The sequence below is a fragment of the Eptatretus burgeri genome, chromosome 12 (genome assembly GCF_056783735.1).
Source record: "Eptatretus burgeri isolate ZD-2024b chromosome 12, Ebu_testis_v1, whole genome shotgun sequence".
Taxonomy (NCBI): domain Eukaryota; kingdom Metazoa; phylum Chordata; class Myxini; order Myxiniformes; family Myxinidae; genus Eptatretus; species Eptatretus burgeri.
Genome location: NC_140972.1, coordinates 29437872 through 29460371, shown reverse-complemented (window position 1 = coordinate 29460371; position 22500 = coordinate 29437872). Strand labels below are relative to the sequence as shown.

Here is a 22500-nt window from a genome sequence, read left to right as displayed (position 1 = left end):
CCAGATAATAGGACATTGGAAATAAAGCCCCCCCCCCCAACCCCTGTTCCCTCTCCTACCCCAAAAACAGATAGAGGCTCATGAAAAGGTAACCTGAAAATTGTAGAAAGTTAACAATACAGAAAATAGGATGACTGATTATCTCTTTAGGCAGACTTGGGACAAATCAATAAACAAAGCTCATGAGTTTTAAACAAAGGTTTAATATAGCTATACAGGTTGACATCAGATTGTTTAGAATTTAGATGGACTGGAAATACGACAAGGGTGCAACAGACACTGAGAGGTGATTTTATGAGTTACAAGCCTAGACTTGAGGGTTAACATGGTGCTCGAGTATAAATTATTGCAATATGCAAGTGTTTGGAAGGACCAAATGATAAAGGGAAGAGGGTACAAGATCAGATGAGAAGTGCTGGAATACTCGTACATTGAGGACGTCAACCTGTTTGCAGTTGGAAAAGAGCCAGGACTGTCCCTTGATCTCCACATGGGACCATCCAGATTATAATTTATCCTCACTGTATCGAAATGTACAAACTGCGATTCAGGAATCACAGCTCATAATTGAGGGTAAAACTTCAAAATGTCATGATGGCAGTGTGCATGCTATGTATGCCACCTGATGCAGGATATTTATGAGATCATCTAATTAACAAGGACTACGCCGTAATCAGGCTCGCAGGATGACCTAGAGGTACGCTCACTCGCCTCTAAGCTGTCTAGCCTGGGTTATAATCTCATCTCAGCTATAGACTGTCGAACCGGTGTTTCACAGGCAGAGTTATTCATCAATGTGTGTGCCGTCCTTTGGATGGATGTTAAACTGGGTGTCCCACCTGCTGGCATTGGTTGGTGCACATTAAAGATCCACGGTGTCCTCCGTGAAAAGTAGGCAAGCGGTATCCGGCACCCTTAAAAATTCCAAGTTCCTGCACTATTGCTACTGCTGCTGGGAGAGGGATGGCAAAACAACTAGCATGACCCTTGTCAATAAACTGCTTCGGCAGCACCGACGCTCTGTAACACTTTGGCACATCAGAATCAGAAGATGCAGTGGTCATTCCCTATGGTATTGTAATGCCATCGGGTCTTGGATGGACCACGGTAGCACTGGACGCATTTGCCCCACCAGAATCACCAGTGATCTGACAAGCCCAATTCAAAGCCAGTGTCCAAAAGATGGTCTTCGTGCCTTAAATCCAAAAAAAAAGGCTCAAAAGGTCAAATTCCAAAAAATGCAATAATGGGGACATTTTTTTCAACATTTTTTCAATGAAACTTTGCATACGCAATCAACATTGAGAGCTGCATGAAATACAGTATGTAACGATTTTTATTTTTATTTGACCCCCGGTTCATGCCCCAGGGGGTGGGGACTTGGGGTCACAGGGGAAAAAAAACAGAAGATTTTTTTTTAAACTCAAAATTTGATACTTGGGTCATTCTTGGTGGAACTTTTTGCCATCTTTTAACTTTTCTTTCGGTGAGAAGCGTGACGATTTGCGATAGCATGCCATTGACTTTGCTCAAGTTTTATTTTTTATTACACATTGCCCTGGGGGTGAAGTATCACCTCAGAGGATTCAGATGATTGCGAAACTGAGAATTTTGGTGTACGAGGCATTTGGCTTGCCAAGATGTGCCTCAACTCACCCTTTGAGGCAAGAGTTGGGGGTGCTGAAGCCAGTAGTTTTGGAATTTGTGGAATGGAGTCAAAGGTTGGAGAATTGGAGTGTTGTTAGTTGACATCGAAGCCTCCGAGGAGTTGCAGTCAGGCCCGGTGGCAGTGTCAAGAGAGTGGCCCTGAGAGCTCCCAAACTTGACCTCCACAAGATACATGTGTTGTCCTCCAGACCTGGGCGGACGCACGAGGTGGTGGCAATTTTCCCTCCAGGACGGCGTTTCTATTATTTATTATTCTCTCCCCTTGTGCTTTCGATTTATTAATTTGCTTTTCTGCCTTCCTACATCCTCAATTGGTTGTGAAAAGACCCATGGACATAGGGGGTGTTAGCTGTTAAATTCCATCGATAATTCCGTGCACCTGCTTTTTGTCTATGCTGTGTTGAGGTTCCACCACTCTTGGTGTGTGTGTGTGTGTGTGTGTGTGTGTGTGTGTGTGTGTGTGTGTGTGTGTGTGTGTGTGTGTGTGTGTGTGTGTGTGTGTGTGTGTGTGTGTGTGTGTGTGTGTGTGTTGATTTATTGAGCTAAAGCATGTTTTATGATTATTATTAAATTATTTAGAAAGTGCATGATCCTGCCTTCTTATTCTGTGATCTTGGCCCCTTAAAAGTCCAACCGGTGCAGGGAGAAGCTATTGGTCAAGACAAGAACTATGGGATGAAGGGGAGGGCGTGAATCAAGTCCCATTCAAATTCAACCAATCAGACTGCTCGGTTTGTTTTTTTAATTGCAAAAATGCCTGGTGAGGACATGGTCCATGCAGACCCAGTCATGTTACAGTATACCTCGCCTCATCTCTGGTGGGCAGACCACGTCACTGAGACAGGACATTATTTTCGCTGTCAGTTTCATTTATCATGGATGTCATGTTTCTGCTTGATAGTATAATGGGTCATTTTTCACTGCACAGTCACAAGTCTGCATCTGTTGGAAAGGAGGAATTTGCAAGGATCATTTGAAATGGTTTTGTCATGGTCTATGCCTGGCTCATTACAAAGATGTTTGTAGTCACTGAGCAGATTGTATAAAAGAGTGATTTGCTGAAATATTTCACGAGGACAGTAAAAGCAACCATGAAATGTTGGCTGGTTCCACCATTTGGCCAAACGGAGTGCGGTTGGACAATAATTCCTCCTTCTGAAAGTGCATTAGTTACTTAATTAGTCCCTCCTGTCCCCGTTTTGGGACATTGGGCAGCTAAAGCACAACAGTGGTTAGTTAAGTTGTTTTTTTGTTTTTATAACACTGATAATGGCATGCTCATTCGATCCTTTGAAATTAGTTTGGTTTTCAGATGCTTTGAATGGAAATATTTAAGGCTCATTCTTTCAGTCAGATTGGAACCGACATCCTTTGGAATATAAATCCTGCATTATATGAGATACTTGCACTGATAAATGACCGTCTTCACTTAAAACAGCATGGAGGAGAGATCTGCATATTACGCAAGTCAAAATGTTGGAACTTTTCAAAGTCCGTCCATATTCCCGAAACATTTCCCTTTTCTCAGTTCTCCAAAATCTAACATCTAACTAATCTCCTTCCTAACTTTTCAACCTGCTCTATTCAAACTACTTTGATCTTCCTTTTTTCCCCCACTTAATCACCACCCCTCCCCCCCCAACACCTTGTGCTTGTAATATGTTCAGTAGATAGCCCTGAAACAGGCCTGGAAGCTCCATTACTTCTCCACATGACTTGAACATGGAGCACAAGATTTACAAGGTGACATGGAGCATATGATAGAACAATCATGGTGGAAAACAACTTCGATAAACAAACAAACAAGCAGTCATAGAGTGGTACTTACGAAATCGTCAACTTGACCTCTGACCTTGTCTAATAAAAGCTGTCTCTCAAGAAGGTAGCGACGCAAACCAGAAGTTTCTACGATCATTCTGTACCAAACCATCAAAAATCGTAATGTCGACCGAAGCAAAAATCTCCATTTCTCCACGCAATTATTTTATATTATTTTATCAAAGTCACAAAACCGTAATATTCGGACATCCACCAACAATCTTTACATAATCCGACGGCTCAGAGAGTCAGGCATGCAACGATAACCTTTATTGGGATAAAAAAAATGACTTTTAAACATCATATTTATCGAAAACACTGTAAGCGCGCACACGGAAAACCATTACGTGACTCAACAACGCGTCTGCTCGAGCGACTCCATCATGGGACAAACCGTGACGCGTCGAGTGAAATATTTTTTATACAATCTTAAAACGTCTCCAAAACATCCGATTTTTACCAGAATTTCGACAACCGAGTTTTAAGCGTCCTAAGCGATCACAAAAACCGAAGACAAAATTAAAATCGAAGTTAAAACAAACTCGTAACGTCGAGCGAAGCAAAAATACTCCATTTCTCCACATGAATTTACGGAATTATGTTTGACCTCACTGTGACCTTGACCCTTGACCGATTTTGACCAAAATCTAATCAGCACTAGCCATCACCCTCTTGAACCACATGGTGTAATTTGACATTGGTAGCTTCTTCCGTTCTCGAGTTATCGTGCCTACAAACAAACAAACAAGCAGTCATAGACTGGTACTTACGAAATCGTCAACTTGACCTCTGACCTTGTCTAATAAAAGCTGTCTCTGGAGAAGGTAGCGACGCAAACCAGAAGTTTCTACGATGATTCTGTACCAAACCATCAAAAATCGAATGTTTTGGATGTTTGACCTCACTGTGACCTTGACCTTTGACCGATTTTGACCAAAATCTAATCAGCTCTAGCCATCACCTCCTGAATCACGTGGTGTAATTTGACATTGGTAGCTTCTTCCGTTCTCGAGTTATCATTTTTTGGATGTTTGACCTCACTGTGACCTTGACCTTTGACCGATTTTGACCAAAATCTAATCAGCGCGAGCCATCACCTCCTGAATCATGTGGTGTAATTTGACATTGGTAGCTTCTTCTGTTCTCGAGTTATCATTTTTTGGATGTTTGACCTCACTGTGACCTTGACCTTTGACCGATTTTGACCAAAATCTAATCAGCGCGAGCCATCACCTCCTGAATCATGTGGTGTAATTTGACATTGGTAGCTTCTTCCGTTCTCGAGTTATCATTTTTTGGATGTTTGACCTCACTGTGACCTTGACCTTTGACCGATTTTGACCAAAATCTAATCAGCACTAGCCATCACCCTCCTGAATCACGTGGTGTAATTTGACATTGGTAGCTTCTTCTGTTCTCGACTTATCGTGCCTACAAACAAACAAACAAACAAACAAACAAACGGAAGTCATCAATATACTTACGAAATCTAAAGATTTCGTAAGTAACAAACACACAAACAGAGGACGGAAGTCATCAATATACTTACGGAATCTTTAGATTTCGTAAGTAACAAACAAACGAGGTAGAATGAATGCATTAGTGTTGAGATTGTACAAGTAATGCATATCGATGAGCTAAAAGTACAAATCGGGCAAATTAAACGATGAGAAATAGTTACCAAACCGTTTTAATGTCAAGAAACTGAAAATTCTTACATATTGAGTGGAGAATTTTCTTTGATAATAATCCATGTGTCCCAGAATAACATTTTGTCCAGGTGAGCTTGTCAATCCCAGCTGCAAATCGACAGCAGCAGGATAACAAGTTATGCCTGACAATGCAAAACAAAATCCAGTGTATGATGGGGAAAATATACTGCACAGTCACACATGGTCATCATCAATATTTCATCGTCACAACTCTCTATTCAAAGTCCCACATCCAGACAGATATCATTGTTTTCAACTCCATTTCAGTGACAAATGCATTGCAAAAGCTGGCATCTCGGGCCGAGAATGATCACACATCTTCGTGACTAATCACACAATTAAATAATAATAATAATAATAATAATTAAACATTACTCTGACCCGACACAACTGAACAAACAAATAAATAATGAGTAAACAGACATTCAGTTGAACATATTGCTTCGGTTCAAAGCTTCAAATATCTGAACTGATATTCCAATGTTGAGCTGTTGATATTTTTCTCCAATTGCCTTCAATATCGAAGGGGAAGTTAAATTTTCAGGGTGTAGGGAGAAGCTGTTGGTCTGATGGGGAATCAGGGGAAAACTTTTCAGAGCCAAAAACAAAACTGACATCAGGAAACTCACCCACTGCTGGAACGAAGAACATATGACACTGGCTGGAAACTACAGAACACAAAACTAACATCTCGACAAAGTTTTGCTTCATAGTCTGGGGGAAAACTTTTGGACTTTCCTTCAATTGTCTGCCAATCAATTCATCTACTCAGACACGACAACAGTCACACTACTCGAACCTGTACCGACACATAATAAAAAGCTTATCAGGTGCTGCAACATCTCCTACAGTACAGTACATGTTAATTTCATTCACTTTTAAATACCGGTAGTTGGTGAACTCATTATATTGACGAAGTATGAATGCATCATTCATAATAGTCGTTTGTTCTCTCAGTTGGAGGGAGCTCATTTTGAAGTGGTCATTATGAATTATTGAAGATTATGCCAAAAATATATAATCAAATCACAATTAAGATACCTTGAAGTTTTTTGGGGTTTCAATCCTGACAGGTTGACATTTCAATCTGTGCACATACTTCGTGATGCTGACATTACGTTAAAACCCCATGTGCTGGGTATTTTTTTTACCTCCACCACTGAAGGTGGATTGAGGTTATGTTTTCACCACTGTCTGTCTGTGTTTGTTTGTGAACAAATATCTCAAAAAAGTTGTGGATGGATTCGGACGAAATTTTGTGCGCAGCTTGAGTATGTGACACCGACGAAATGATTAGATTTGGGTCCAGATCTGGTTCTGAGAATTATTTAAGTGATTTTTCACCGTTGAGAGATAGGGCCAAAAACGACATACTGTATGGCATGATTTACAAAAAAGTTTGATTTTTTTACGGATTTGGACGAAACTTGATGGTAGGTTGGGTATGTAACAAGGAAGAATTGATTCGATTTTGGTGAAGTTCCAAATCCAGACCCGGATCCGAGAATCTTTAAGTGATTCTTCACCATTGATTGATTAGGCGAAAACAACATATCCATCCATCAAACCCTTGGAGGCATATTCTGTGCAGAGCGTTGGTGCTGCCTCAGCAGTCTCCTTGGCTATTGGGCACAATCCTGGACAGGTCACCACTCCGACACAGGATACCAGCAAGCTGGCACTCATTTTGCCGACCTCAGAAGAATGACAGGCTGAGTCAACCCCACCTGGTATTAATTCAACAGCCAAGCAGGATTTGAACTCAGGATCCGAGGATCCCAAGCGCATCACTCTCGGAAAACAATATCTCAAAAAGTTATGGACGAATTCAAACAAAACTTGGTGGATGAGTTGGTGAGGTGACAAGAACAAGCTGCTGAAATTTTAATTCAGGTCCGAATCCAGATCCAGCCTATCAGTAGTATAGAAAACGTAAACCAATTAGCCGAGTGGAGGTATGCTCTCCACCGAGTGGCCTTCTAGTTTTGTCCATTTTATACCAATGTCCTTGTAATTTGTGCAACGTAAATAATGTCCCTTAATTTCTTTATATTGCATGTGATAGAAAAAAAAATTGGTTCAATTTCATTGTGATACCTTCCTAGGAGAAACGTTATATTTCATATCATGAAGGATGTGGTGATGCAACTGTTCGATGTTTGGAGAAATCCCTCGTAAAGGGCAGGCTTGAGTTGAAGGTTGGATCTAACATTGATAAACTTTATGAAGCAAGTGTTAAGGGACATCACACTCATCTGAATTTGAACACTCTGCCATTGAGAAAACAAACCAAAAACAATGCACAATATGCAACTTCACCGTTGTATACTTGATGAATTAAACCACATCAGGTGTCTCATTGTACACAGAAATATTTATATATCATAGTTGGGGGTACATGATTAAGCAATATAGTATATATTATACAAAGATGACCTTTAAATGAGGTTTTTTTTTGTTTTTTTAAATCAGATGCAAGACAAGATATTACCAAATATGATGACTATATTTAAAGGTATGTTAATATTATGGAATATATTATAATATTATTTGTCGAGGATAAAGAATACAACCCCATCACAACTTACTTCGAGAAATTAAATGAAGAATCCAGTTTGGATGGAGAGCATTTGAAAAAGCTATACACACTCGTAGGAAGTATACAATTCCCCTATGTATGAAAACCACGTGGCCAATGTATCCTACTGGTCATTATTTATTGGTCCAAAACATAGCCTTTGACGACAAACATGGTTCAGAAGCTGATAACATCCCAGCGTGCCTCAGAAGCATGAAAATAGGATGTTGAAAAAGGAATGGATGGGTAAGTGGAAAGATAAAGGTGATTGATGTGATAGAAAGAGAAAGGAATAACAAATGGCAGTGGGTAGGAAACATTGCACAAACACCTGCGGTGGTCAATGGCAACAACCAAATGGAGTCCACAAACTGGATATAGAAACAGAGGCAAACCACTCAAGGTATGGAGAGACGAGATTGAGAACCAGGCGGAAATAATATGGAGACAGTCAGCAGAGGATAAGGAAGGATAGTGTAATCTGGGGAAGCCCAGTGTCCTACAGTGGAACTCCACAGGCTGATGTGGTGGTGATGATGATATGATGATGAGTAAATGGATTGCACCACTTTTCATTCTAGCGATGGAATGAAATGCATGTTTCCATTCTGTAATTTGTTTGGCACCCCTATATCATGTGAAGACCTGTGGGGGGAGGGGGGTGGGGTAGGGAAGTGGTAACATCTCATATTTCCCCCTACCAGTTCATGGAGGGAAGTCTCCTCCCAGTAGCTGTCTATCAAAGCATGAGGCAGAAGTTTGTAAAAGCCCCTCCGCTGTGGCTGTTTGGGCGAGAAGGAAGGAAGGAGACGGAGGTGGCCATTTCACTCTGGTGGTCCGTTTCTCTCCTGCGGTCATATTCCTATCCCACCTGCTACCTTTGCCTGCAGTCATATTCTCCCACTTGCTTATGTGTTCTGTTGTCATCACAAACTCACAAGTCCATCTCTGGCTGGCATATCCTTTAAACACTGACCGACTCAGGTATTGTGAACGGTTGTGTGCAGCACTGAGGGGAGATAGCTTTTTCTATTGTGTAAATTATTGTACATATGGGGTCCTTTTGCAATAAATTAATCATCTCTTAAGGAACAGTGCACCACTTGTTGCGCCATTTTGTCGCGCAAACAATGGGGTTCATTTGGGGTCCATGGAGAGTTTAATTACTGAACTTTGTTTGATAAACAGCATGGGAACAACCCCACCGGTTCACATGCTTGTGGCAATTGCTCGATGCAGACCTGTGCAGAAAAGTTTTAGTTCGGCCATTGTTGAGCGATAGGACTGGCATGTGGCGGTAGCCATTGGGAGACGTTGTGCTCTGTTCAGAGGCTGCCGTAGCCTGGTGTTGGCTTAGTGGTTAGGGTGGTGGCTTGGGATCTTAGGGTCCTGAGTTCAAGCCCCGTTGGCCACTGAAATAAATACACCAGGAGGTTGACTCAGCCTGTCATCCTTCCAAGGTCGGCAAAATGAGCACCAGTGTACTGGTAAGGGAGACACTGCAACAGCAGCATAGCCACGTCCCAACCAATGATGCAACCCAGCAGACACACACACACACACACAGACAGACAGACAGACACACACACACACACAGAGAGAGAGAGAGAGAGAGAGAGAGAGAGAGAGAGAGAGAGAGAGAGAGAGAGAGAGCGAGAGAGCGGGAGAGAGCGAGAGAGCGAGAGAGAGGGAGAGAGGGAGAGAGAGAGAGAGAGAGAGGGAGAGAGAGAGAGAGAGAGAGAGAGAGAGAGAGAGAGAGAGAGAGAGAGAGAGAGAGAGAGAGAGAGAGAGAGAGAGAGAGAGAGAGAGAGAGAGAGAGAGAGAGAGAGAGAGAGAGAGAGAGAGAGAGAGAGAGAGAGAGAGAGAGAGAGAGAGAGAGAGAGAGAGAGAGAGAGAGAGAGAGAGAGAGAGAGAGAGAGAGAGAGAGAGAGAGAGAGAGAGAGAGAGAGAGAGAGAGAGAGAGAGAGAGAGAGAGAGAGAGAGAGAGAGAGAGAGAGAGAGAGAGAGAGAGAGAGAGAACTGCCATCCACTAGACAATACTGCGACCATCTCCCACAATTGTGAAATTAGATTTGCAGATGTTATTCCGATCTCCTGTCCAAGGGTGTGCTTATACAACAGCACAATTCCAGGCCTCACACCACCCACATGGCAGGAGGCACTATCACTAAACGTAGATGGGGAGTTGTTCCACACCTGCCCTACAGCCCCAGATCTTGTTCAATCAAATTGGCACCTGTTTGAGTTCCTGTACGAGACCCTACGTGGCAAACACTTCAAACATGAGGATGTGAATGAGGCTGTACGAGTGTGGCTCGCCACAATGATAAAGAGTTCTAAGCTGCAGGCATGAGGAAACTGATATTGAGATGGGACAAGTGCATCTCACTCCTTGGGAATGATGTTGGAAAATTACTGGCAGTATGTATCCCTGGGCTCAACAAGCTGTGGAGAGCAAAATGATGCAATATATTGTTGCGGATTCGCGCCCGCCGGCGTGCGGACGGCCACGTAACTCGAATCGCGGCACGTCGCCCACCGGACGGACAATCCAGTCGTGACCCTCTCGGACTAACGCCGGGAACCAGTCACGGGTGGACCTTTCGGTCTCACCACGATCGTGCCAATCGGCCCCCGCGTGGGATAGGGTTGCTCGCCAAATTCGACCGACCTAAGTACCCACACGGAGGGTAGACCGGGCGATCGCACCTCGCCGCAGGTCGACTTCGGACACGGGCCACTTTAAGCGACCCGTTCCGTACTATCGGGATAACCGAGCGGTGTTATTCGTCGGCCTCGACGGTTCGATTAATTATCGGGCGTTTTAGCCCACGACCAACCCTTTACGTGAAGCAAGATGGAGATTCAATGAAAGAAAAGACGAAGCGAAGCGGGAAAACAGTTCAACAATAAGCACATTTATTTCGCGATGAACGGAAAGCACACATATACAATTCCACCAAAAGCACATGTAAAAGAAGAAGACAATGCAATATTACACACAAAGCAAATGCAACAATGCAGATCTATCCGACTACCGGGCACACGGCAACACTTATACAATTTTACTTCACAGACGGCGCCGACAACACATATTCCCAAAGCAAAAGAAAAGAGAACCACCCTCCAGGATGAGGGGGGTAGGCGGGCCTGGGGCCGAGACCGTGTCGGGCCTACCCGTCTGATGATGAGACGCAGAGCGGCGGTGGTGCCTCAACTCCGCGGGCCTCGCGGACAGTGTCTGGTAGGGGGGTGGGAAAGGGGCCCCCTTTGTCGCACTATCTCAGCGCGGGGGGAAAACAGGAGGGGGTTGCTGATGCTCGGGGGAAGGAGGATTTCACCCTGTCTCGGGTCCCGCGGCGAGCGTCTCCTCCTCCACCTCGGTCGCGTTGCTGGCCTCTCTGTTGTGCAGCTCCCGGCACCGACGCGAGCACCCCCTCGTCCGCCTTCGCCGCCGTCACCCCTCCACAGCTCCGTCCTCTTCACTCTGACTAGTACCACTTCTTTCCAGCTCCACCGACGACTCTCTTGAACTCCGCACACTCTCAACTTCCAACTGAACTCAACTTGACTGACGAACGCAGCCGTTTTTATAAGCCCCGTGGCTTCGCTCTTTCACCCTTGACCCTCTGCCTCCGACCCTTCACCTCTCTAACTCGCTCCCCATTGGCCCGAGGAAAAGTGGGCGTGAATGCTTTTTGATCCATGAATTTGCATATAGCGACCGCCCTCCAACGCCCTGGAGGCGGGGCCAAATCGCCCCTCGCTCACCGATTGGACGGAACAAAAGTGGGCGTGAGTCGTTTTTGATCCGTTTTCTGCGGAAAGTCCGTGATGTTTTTGAACACGCTGCTCGGTGCGCGCCCTACACGAGTCCAGTATCGGCGCCCACAAGTGGCGCGAGAATGGTGGCGATGCGACGGTGGCGAGTTGTGACGGTAAAGGTCGTGGCGGTTGTGGTGAAGCGGCGTTGTGGTTGGTGGTTGTTGTTGTTGTGAAGCGGCGTTATGGTTGGTGGTTGTTATTGTGAAGCGGCGTTGTGGTTGGTGGTTGTTGTGATGGCTGTTGAGACGTGGTTGGTGGTGGTAATAAAGGCGGCTGGTCCAAAATAAAGATAGTAAAAGAAAAACGGCTAACCTGAAGAGTCGCAGCCCGCATGAATGACATTTATTCCCTCTAGACAACGGGTTTGGGCCTAACTACACATATACTTACAGAGATATCTCACCTAAGGGACCTGAATGGTGGTTTGTGAATTTCGTCAACCACAACACTACCCCCTCCCCTTTTTACAGACTCGTCCCGAGTCGTCAAATTTTCGTGTGCCATCATGTGTAGTTTTCCCCTAGTACATTTTACCTACGGATCCCTGAGTGCGACATTCATGGTATTCGTGTCCCCAAAATAAATAACCTAAGGGCTGAGTAACTACCTAAACAAACTCACTCACACGGACGACTTAAATAAAATTGCCGGCGCTAAGACAGACATGCCGGGGGCGCACTCATATTTACAGTACATCTTAACCTTAACTTACAAATTTTACACTAAACCATGGCCCAGGATCACTGAACTCTGCAAAAAGAAAGCAGTTAGCAGGGAGCCAGGCTGCTCGCATGCAGTCTCTGGCTCAAACAATGCAGGTGACGGGGAACGTGGCCGGCTGCTCACACGCAGTCCAAGGCCTTCCCTTTTGAACTGAACGCAGTGATCCACAACGGTGCATGGGCTGCACAAACGTAGTCTCCGTGCCAGCTCAAGTGGCACACGCAATGAACACAACGAATGGATGCATGAATGGTTTGAACTGAACGCAGTGAACCACAACGGTGCATGGGCTGCACCAACGCAGTCTCAGTGCCAGCTCAAGTGGCACACGCAATGAGCACAACGGATGGATGGATGGACACAAACACGGTGCACAGGCCGCCACTGCAGGCCCGTGTTGTAGCTGCCAACAGGGCAGTTCTCGCAGCTTGCAAACTGTTGCCTTGATCCTGGCGCACATGGCAATGAACAGGGGGGGGCAAAGCAAAAATTGAACGGGGATGGTGAACAGGGGCAGTGGGCATGGCATGGCAAAGGCAGCAGGCAAACACAGCCCGCAGAAGAAGGCCGCTGCAGGCAAACACAGCCGGCAGATGAACTGGCCGGCACAGGCCTTGAAGAAAAACAGCCAGCCGGCGATCCGGCCGGTACAGGCCTTGCAGCAAAACAGCCAGCAGATGAAGCTGGCCAGCCTTTGCCGTTCAGTGGAGGTTGGTGGAGGGAGTGCGGTGGTGCTGGCCACTTGGAAGGCGGGCTCGGACCTACCTACCTGTCTCCCTCCCACCTATCGCCTTTGCCTGTCACTGTACATACCCACTCCCTTAATTTGTCAAACCCCAATTTAGCCCCAACTTATTTTATTTTTTTTTCTTACTTCCCCACTATAAATCGTCCCCTAACCCCCTTTATCGTCTTTGTTCGGCTAACCTATCCTGTCACCTAGCCTACTCCCAACCCCTACGTTCCCTTCCCGGAGGGGAATAAGGGAGAGCTAACGTCCTGTGTCGAGGCCCAACGAAGCCTCAGGATGGCCTCCCCAGACTTCAGCGATCTATAACCAAAGTGGGTCCAGCGGCCCACAACGAGAGCGAGGGGATGGATGGTGCGGAGGGGTACACTTCCTAATCTACCCTATCCATTTAACTGTTAAACTACCCCGGGGCTTTCAACAAGCGCCTCTCGCTTAAACTATTGGTTCTAACAACCCAGATTCCCGTCGCCTGTGTTGGTGTCCTCACAATTTCGGGCCTCGCCCCCCAATTTTCTCTCCGTGCCCTCACACGGTCTCATGGCTGGGACACGTGGCTCCCTTTGGCAGGCACGACCCTCTGCCGATTCTCCGACGATGGCACCCCCGGGCACTACACTGCCTCCGAGCCTACCAGCTCCCTAACACCGGGGAGTGCCCCCCATGGCACCTCCCCTGAAACGCACACGTGGCAGGCTGGCTTCCCAGGCCCCTTTCCGAGGGTCACCCGCGCCCACAACACTGCCCACGTGGCTAATGGTGCCCCGGGTCCCCCGCACCAAGCAGGCGCACCCGTGCCCACTACGCTATCCCGGCCCCCCATGGGCCCTTGGCCTACCACGGCCGACTAGCCTGGTGCCCGGGGTACCCACTCAGCGATACTCACTTTTCGCAGCCACGCTCCCAGCCCGTCAACATGGCTCTTGCACCCCTCCAAATGGGTTTCGAGCCTACACACCCACCAACAACAAAACGACCTCCATTTTTCAATTTAACTAACCCAGCTAACTTACTTTATACTGACCCCGGGGTCCCTTGGGCGGGAGTCACTCCTCCCCCCAATCACTCATCGCACCATGCATTCCCCATTCGCTCCACTCACACAGACCCGCTGGCCTCACTCACTCACCAAGCACATGCTTCCACTTCACTCACCAACTCTTCAACACACTCACCGCTGAATTCTGCCATCCTTCTAACTACCTCCCCTAACTAACTCGTGCTCCCACGTCGTCCCTTAAACTAGTAGCACGTTCCTTTTAACACTACGTAGCTAAACCACGTCTCCTCTATATATTCACAAGTCTGTCACTGTCTCAAAATCATCTCATTTTATTTCCCAACCTAAAGCTCATCTAAATCCCTCTACCTAATCCATTCCACGGACTCCATGAGGACTTACCCCTGCCCCATGAAGTCGGTCTAACTAAGCTAACCCTTCCCCCTAACTAGTTTCCATCCTGTGCCCTAGCTCAAGGGGGTCTTCCACCCCTTGCCCAGGAATCCTGTGCACCCGAAAGTGAGGCTTTTTTTTTTTCATGCGCAGCACCAGCGCGGCCACTCGCAGCTCGTGCCCACTACGCTATCCCGTGACGTCATGCAGCTGCACGTGTACCTCGTCCCTCCTTGGACGGTACCATCCGGCAGGGATACCCCTCCTGCCGGATTCCAACCCCACGTGCAGCCATGACGTCACCGTGCGCATAAAAAAAAAACAAGCCCCACTTCTCGAGGGGTTCCCCACGCGAACACATGTGCTTTGCCCGTTGGAGCTTAACACACACGATCGCGTGGAGAACCCGTCCGGTCCAAATCCGTAATCCTGCCTAAACTTTGTCCGTCCGCGGGATCGGCAAATCCACCGCGTGCGTTTCCGGACCGGGACTTCACTCTCGCAAGCGAGCACGTGGGGGTCTCGTGCGTTGCACAGCACGGACCTCGTGCTCACTGCGGGGTGAACCCGACACGGTCCCCGAAACAACTACAGCCGCTACTCGGCTTTCTTTCTTCACATGTCGCCGTCGTCGCCATTCCACACACGCACTCCCGCGTGTTACGACGCTCACACTCCATTCCATTACATTCACACCGGGAGACGCGGCTGCGTGCTCCCGCATGCCAACCGACATCTCCCTCACATACCGCTCTCTCACACACACGGTCTCCCTTGCATAAACCATACCACTCACACGTGGCATTTCCCTTACACAAACCACACCACTCACACGCGGGGGCACTCACCCGCGGTGCCTCATCCACACTGGCCGTTTCATCCACACACACGGCCTCACTCACACACGGTGCCTCACCCACACACGCGGGGGCACTCACCCGCGGTGCCTCATCCACACTCCGCGTGCTGGGAAGCACGTACTCCGGCACCATCGCCACCACACCACTCACACACGGGGTCGCTTCCACACACGGGGACGCACTGACCCCTTGCACCACACACACAGGGACAACCACACTGTGGATTCGTGTCCCCACAAGGGTCTCCGGGGCCTCTATACCCCCCAAGCTCTCCGTGCACCTGTCCACAGCACCCGTCCCCTCAACCTCGCAAAGCACGACCGAACTCACCTGGTCGTGACTCGCCTCAAGGGGGCATACTCCCTCCCCTCGTTCCTGGAGGAGGCCATCCAGGTGCTCGCACCGGGTCCCTGCACGGTCCGCCAGCTCAACCTCATCGTCCTCCACTACCTCTGTGTGTGTGTGTGTTCGTCTCTAACCTTGTCCAATTCATGCAGTCTCTCCTCTATTTTTTCTGTCTCCCGTGTCTCTATACATTTATAAGTTTCCGTTGTCCCCTCCTGTCTATTAGTCTCCGCTTCTTTCTGGCGTCTTTCCCTTATCTTTATGTAGGTCAACCTTGCTTTCTCTTTAAGTCGCTCCCGTCCTTCCCTGTTTTTCACTCCTTGCTCTTTCACGATCTCCGCGTACCTCATCCTTGCTTTCCGTATTAATTGTTCTTTTCTCTCCCTCGCAATTACTTTCACCTCGTCTCTTGTCTCCCGAATTACTTTTTCCTTACCCGCCTCCACCGCGGGCCTGTCAGCCGTTGCACCGCCTTCCAGCTCGTTCGTTCCTACACATGGAGTCGCCATTTTAAGCTCCCTGCTGACGGCCTTCATGCCCGCCTGCAGGCATCGGCCCATGTTCTGCGTCTCACCCCGGAGCTTTTTAGTTTCTTCCTTCATTTGCTTGTTCATTCCTTTCATTTCGTTTTTCATTTCATTCGTGTTTGTATCCATCTTTTCGTTCATGCCTTTCATTTCGTTTTTCAGTTCATTTGTGTATGTATCCATCTTTCGTTCATTTGCTTGATCATGTTCGCTGTCATTTCCGCATACATTTTTGCCAGCATGGTGAATAGCTGGGCCATGTCGGGTGCGCTTGGGTGAGCCGTTTCGGCAGGGGTTGGGGGGTTTTGGTGGAGAGGGGGAGGGGAGGTGTCATACACCGCGGCCACTTTAAGCGACCCGTTCCGTACTATCGGGATAACCGAGCGGTGTTATTCGTCGGCCTCGACGGTTCGATTAATTATCGGGCGTTTTAGCCCACGACCAACCCTTTACGTGAAGCAAGATGGAGATTCAATGAAAGAAAAGACGAAGCGAAGCAGGAAAACAGTTCAACAATAAGCACATTTATTTCGCGATGAACGGAAAGCACACATATACAATTACACCAAAAGCACATGTAAAAGAAGAAGACAATGCAATATTACACACAAAGCAAATGCAACAATGCAGATCTATCCGACTACCGGGCACACGGCAACACTTATACAATTTTACTTCACAGACGGCGCCGACAACACATATTCCCAAAGCAAAAGAAAAGAGAACCACCCTCCAGGATGAGGGGGGTAGGCGGGCCTGGGGCCGAGACCGTGTCGGGCCTACCCGTCTGATGATGAGACGCAGAGCAGCGGTGGTGCCTCAACTCCGCGGGCCTCGCGGACAGTGTCTGGTAGGGGGGTGGGAAAGGGGCCCCCTTTGTCGCACTATCTCAGCGCGGGGGGGGGGGAAACAGGAGGGGTTGCTGATGCTCGGGGGAAGGAGGATTTCACCCTGTCTCGGGTCCCGCGGCGAGCGTCTCCTCCTCCACCTCGGTCGCGTTGCTGGCCTCTCTGTTGTGCAGCTCCCGGCACCGACGCGAGCACCCCCTCGTCCGCCTTCGCCGCCGTCACCCCTCCACAGCTCCGTCCTCTTCACTCTGACTAGTACCACTTCTTTCCAGCTCCACCGACGACTCTCTTGAACTCCGCACACTCTCAACTTCCAACTGAACTCAACTTGACTGACGAACGCAGCCGTTTTTATAAGCCCCATGGCTTCGCTCTTTCACCCTTGACCCTCTGCCTCCGACCCTTCACCTCTCTAACTCGCTCCCCATTGGCCCGAGGAAAAGTGGGCGTGAATGCTTTTTCATCCATGAATTTGCATATAGCGACCGCCCTCCAACGCCCTGGAGGCGGGGCCAAATCGCCCCTCGCTCACCGATTGGACGGAACAAAAGTGGGCGTGAGTCGTTTTTGATCTGTTTTCTGCGGAAAGTCCGTGATGTTTTTGAACACGCTGCTCGGTGCGCGCCCTACACGAGTCCAGTATCGGCGCCCACAAGTGGCGCGAGAATGGTGGCGATGCGACGGTGGCGAGTTGTGACGGTAAAGGTCGTGGCGGTTGTGGTGAAGCGGCGTTGTGGTTGGTGGTTGTTGTTGTGAAGCGGCGTTGTGGTTGGTGGTTGTTATTGTGAAGCGGCGTTGTGGTTGGTGGTTGTTGTGATGGCTGTTGAGACGTGGTTGGTGGTGGTAATAATGGCGGCTGGTCCAAAATAAAGATAGTAAAAGAAAAACGGCTATCCTGAAGAGTCGCAGCCCGCATGAATGACATTTATTCCCTCTCGACAACGGGTTTGGGCCTAACTACACATATACTTACAGAGATATCTCACCTAAGGGACCTGAATGGTGGTTTGTGAATTTCGTCAACCACAACAATATTCATTAACCCTTCTATTTTAAGGACACTTGTATTTATTGGCAGGCCTTCCCATTAAAATAAATTCAGCACCAGTAAAAGAGAACCAGCCCCAAGCAGAAAAAGCAAAATAATGATCATCATCATTGGAGAATAAGAAGTAGGGAAATAAGGATGTTCATACAAAGTCTTTTTGTTCCCCGTCCCTCCGACAAAGCCGAAGATGGGGACATTAAAATGAGCTCCGTCCGACCGACCGATCATCCGTCCATGTACTTTTGTGTGCGCGACATTTCAAAAACCGTTGAACATTTTGCTTTCACATTGCAGATATCTATTCCTCATGACATTATCTCAACCTGATTAGATCATGGCTGTGATTGGCTGAATTTTGTTGCCATGGCAACCATCTCAGTAAATTGGCTTGTGGACGCAATATTTCAGAAAACATTTAACATTTAGCTTTCATATTAAGTACCGGTAGATCTATTTCTCATACCACCAAAAAAAAAACCTATAGTATCAGCGCCTTGTTATGCCCAAGATATGCATTGTTGTGTAAATGTGGAGAAATTAAATTAAACTATTATGGCCAGTTAATTCAGTATTGTTATGGTCAAGCAAAAAATTACTCATTGAACCATACGAGGTGAAATGTAGATTCTTTATATTTATTGAGATCCAGCCATGTGGTCATACATACGTGCATGGCCTGAATGCGTCGGGATGCCCTTAGTATTATGATATAACGGTGTGTGCGGAATCTTGTTGTAGCAGCAATCCAGTACAATGACCATTTGTTCATTATAACGAGACTATACTGACATAAAAATTGCTTGTGGTTGTGTTTGTTCATTTCTTTTACATAGTTGTATTACTCATTCTAACAAGCCTAGTGTTGGCGTAACCGGTTAAGGGTCTTGAGTTCAAGCCCCTGTTAAGCCATTCATTTAACACCAGGTCAGGTTGACGCTGCCTGTCATCCTTCCGGGGTCGGCAAAATGAGTACGAGTGTGCTAGTAACAGGGGCAATGCATTAGCAGCACAGCTGCACTTACAAAAATGATGCAGCCAAAAAGCCACAGGCTGCATACAAATAAATAAATAACTCATTTGTTAGTCGACAAATTTACCTGATTAGATCAAGACAAATTGACAGAATCAATACTCTCACATTATTTTATCCATCTGTGGGTAAATGGTCCCAACCATTGATATTAGCAACATGTAACACTTGTATAAAATTAGTTAAAAGAGTAAGTAGGCAGCTTAGACCTAACCACCTGTTTTTACAAAGCTACAGAAGAGAATATGTGGTAAGAGTAACCCTTACCAAGGCTCATGGAGGAGACTTTCTTTAATTTTAATTGCAGGGTTGTTTTTTTTTGAAATAATAAACACATCCAATTTTTTGATTCGAAACATCTCACAATGATTATTTTTCTTACAAGAGCGAGGCTCATGGAAGAGCAAGGTTAAATTGACAGCGGGGTCATGGGGGCAACAATTGGGCACAACCGGCAAGGGATACAGAGATAAAGGGAGGAAAGACTGATGTAGCAGGTAAGGGAGTTTGGGTCAGCAGGGGTTAAAGGGAGTAATAAAGATCATTAATCGGTATGGGGGATGACACAATGTAGAGGTGCACCGATATTTTGAAGCCCTGGAGGGAAGATTGAGACAGAACAACCTCTGGAAGGCATTTCCATAGGTGGGAGAAGTTAGGCATAAAAGAGTTGAGTTGTCCACAGTCAGCCTGGATTTTGTAGGTTTAACCAGGAGGGTTACTGCAAGAACGCGTGCATCCTCGAGTTGCTGGGGAGCGACGGAGGACTGAGAGAACAGAGGAAGCAATGTTGGAGAATAGACGGTAGAAAACAGAGAGACATAGAGTCGTACTCCAAATTCAGGTCGTCAGTCAATAGCTCTTCCACCCGCTTACAATTAGGACAGCAACAGACCTTGTGTTTTGGTGTCTCATCATGGGAGATTCCAATAATGTCGAGAGCTTAAATTGCACAGAACCCAGGAGACATCGATGTGATGCTGGGGCATCAGCCCATAGCGGAGAGTAGTACTCCATTGAACTACAGACAAAGGCCTTGTAGACTGTGTAGCTGTGACAAAATTTTGATTTCAAGTTCATGTTCAAAGACTCAAAATATGATGTTCAAAAACATGCAATAAATATACCTAAATATGCACTCATCAAGTTAAAGGTTTCGCCACGGTGATTAAACATCCCAAATTTACTTTAACCACCGAGTTTGCACATTCTCGAGCATTATGTATTTTTTGCATAGGCTTAAACACACCCAATTTCCCAAAACAAAGAAAAACTGGAATTACTGTTCTGCAGACGTTATTTTAATGGTATCTTAGCCGTTCTTGCGAGTGATCAAAAGAAAATTTAAATTATGCACAAAGCATCGTGGGGATCGACTCACCTCCTCCAGGCAGCCAGACACATGAGTGATGATATCATGCAGCATAGTGCCACCTAATCGTAACAAGTCAAGCTTTACAGAAAGCTGTGTGTATGAAATGACATTTTTCAGTTGCTATGCATTCGACAGGAATGGAATTTCAATTAGATTGTATATTTTTTGTCCCCAGTTTTGGTACTGCGATGAAATAGAAGGAAAAGTTACTCGTTGCTCGGAATTTTAGTTTGTATTACGTGTGGCAAATTAGTATAGAAAGCCCAGTTATACCATTATTCATTTTGGATACAACCCCACACCCTTCCACTCACCCCAACCCCTTTGGCCTTTGTTGGAGGCTGAAAATTCAGTCAGTCAATAGCTCTTTCACAACTCTATTACCTATAATTTGCCATCGTGAAATCGCATTTCCTGTTGTCGCTGAATATTCCAGATCAGAAAAACTCAGCAGCTTCTATGATCATTCTCAATATCAAAATTCTTCCTACTTTAATGGCTAAAAACATTGGCACCTTACTTATTGTGGGATTGGTCAGGGAACGTTTTAGCCCAGGTCTTTCACAAACCGAGTGATCAGGGCTTGATGTTCGACTGGAGCCAATTTAGACAGGCATTTGTAATTTGTTTGGGGTGCCAGTGATAACTCACATACTCTTTGCAATTACATCATGGGATCTTTAATGTCCACCAACTAATGTAAACAGATGGATCCTCCTGCTTAACGTCCATCAAAGGGACACATTGATGGATCACCCTGCATATGAAGCACTGTGCGTACAGTTTTATAGCTGGGTCAAGATTAAAATCAAAGGCCAGTAGAAACTGTTGTCTTTAGCTATCCTTTCAGCCCAATTCTCAACATAAAAGTAACATTATTTAAATAAAAATAGTGGCTTGTAAATACCAGGTGAACGAGTTAAACATTTGGAATACAAGATTATTACATCCTATTTGATGCAATAAAGATAATATGACACATTGGGAGGAAACAGAGCGATTCTCTCCCATTTGGCTGTCAATGTTCCAGAGACAATGCCAAAATCATCAGGAGAGAATGAATCATCTTGAAGTTCCACTTCAAAAGCAGCACTATATGGTACAAGTATGTAAAATTGTGTAAACAAAAGACAAGAGAGAAAAAAGAAGCACAACTATCATGCAAGGTTTAGCATCAACAATTCATGAATATAATTACTTTTCTCACACTATAAGTGATGATATTTTCAAAGACCAATGCTGAAGGCAGATAAAAAGTGCATTATTAGGCAAGAAAAACAAGCATAAGGCATCCACCTGTTCAAAACAGTTTCATAGTTTCAGCAGGGATTTTAAGCTCTCATGAAAGGTATATGTTTTTGCCTTGATGATTACTCCAGACTCACTGTGCTCGCAATGCAAAGAAATCCATTTTATTTCACATAACCCTCTTCTCCACCCCCCCCACCTCCACACTCTCCTCCCATATATATATATATATATATATATATATATATATATATATATATATATATATATATATATATATATATATATATATATATATATATATATAGGGTGTCCCAAAAAAATATACAACTTTCCATCTGCAAAGAGGATGGTCATAACATATATTTAAAAAAAAGATATATAGCTGGATAGAAAGCTGAAAGGTTGAAGTTTATTGTACCAATGTCAAAAATGCCACCAAAATATAAATTTTGGTATAGAATCGTCGTTTTCTTTTAGACCACATGTTCGACGTAGGCTCCACGTTGTTCGATCACTGCCTGCAAACGCGTTGTCATGTTCTCCATCACTTTGGGAAACGTTTCCTGAGGAATGTTCTGGATTTCTCGGTGGATGTTTTCCTTCAGCTGATCAAGAGTCTGAGGCCTAGGGTTTCATAGATCCTGTCCTTGAGATACCCCCACATAACAAGAAGAAGTCTGGAGGAGTAAGGTCAAGGGAATACGGTAGCCACTCAACGTCTTTGTAGAGGGAGATAAAGCGGCCCTCAAAA

The 22500-nt window shown here is 46.0% G+C and overlaps 1 pseudogene; it reads right to left on the bottom strand.

Annotated features, from left to right (window-relative positions):
• Nucleotides 1-22500, bottom strand: part of LOC147015342 (translocon-associated protein subunit beta-like) — a 115660-nt pseudogene that overhangs the window by 6068 nt on the left and 87092 nt on the right.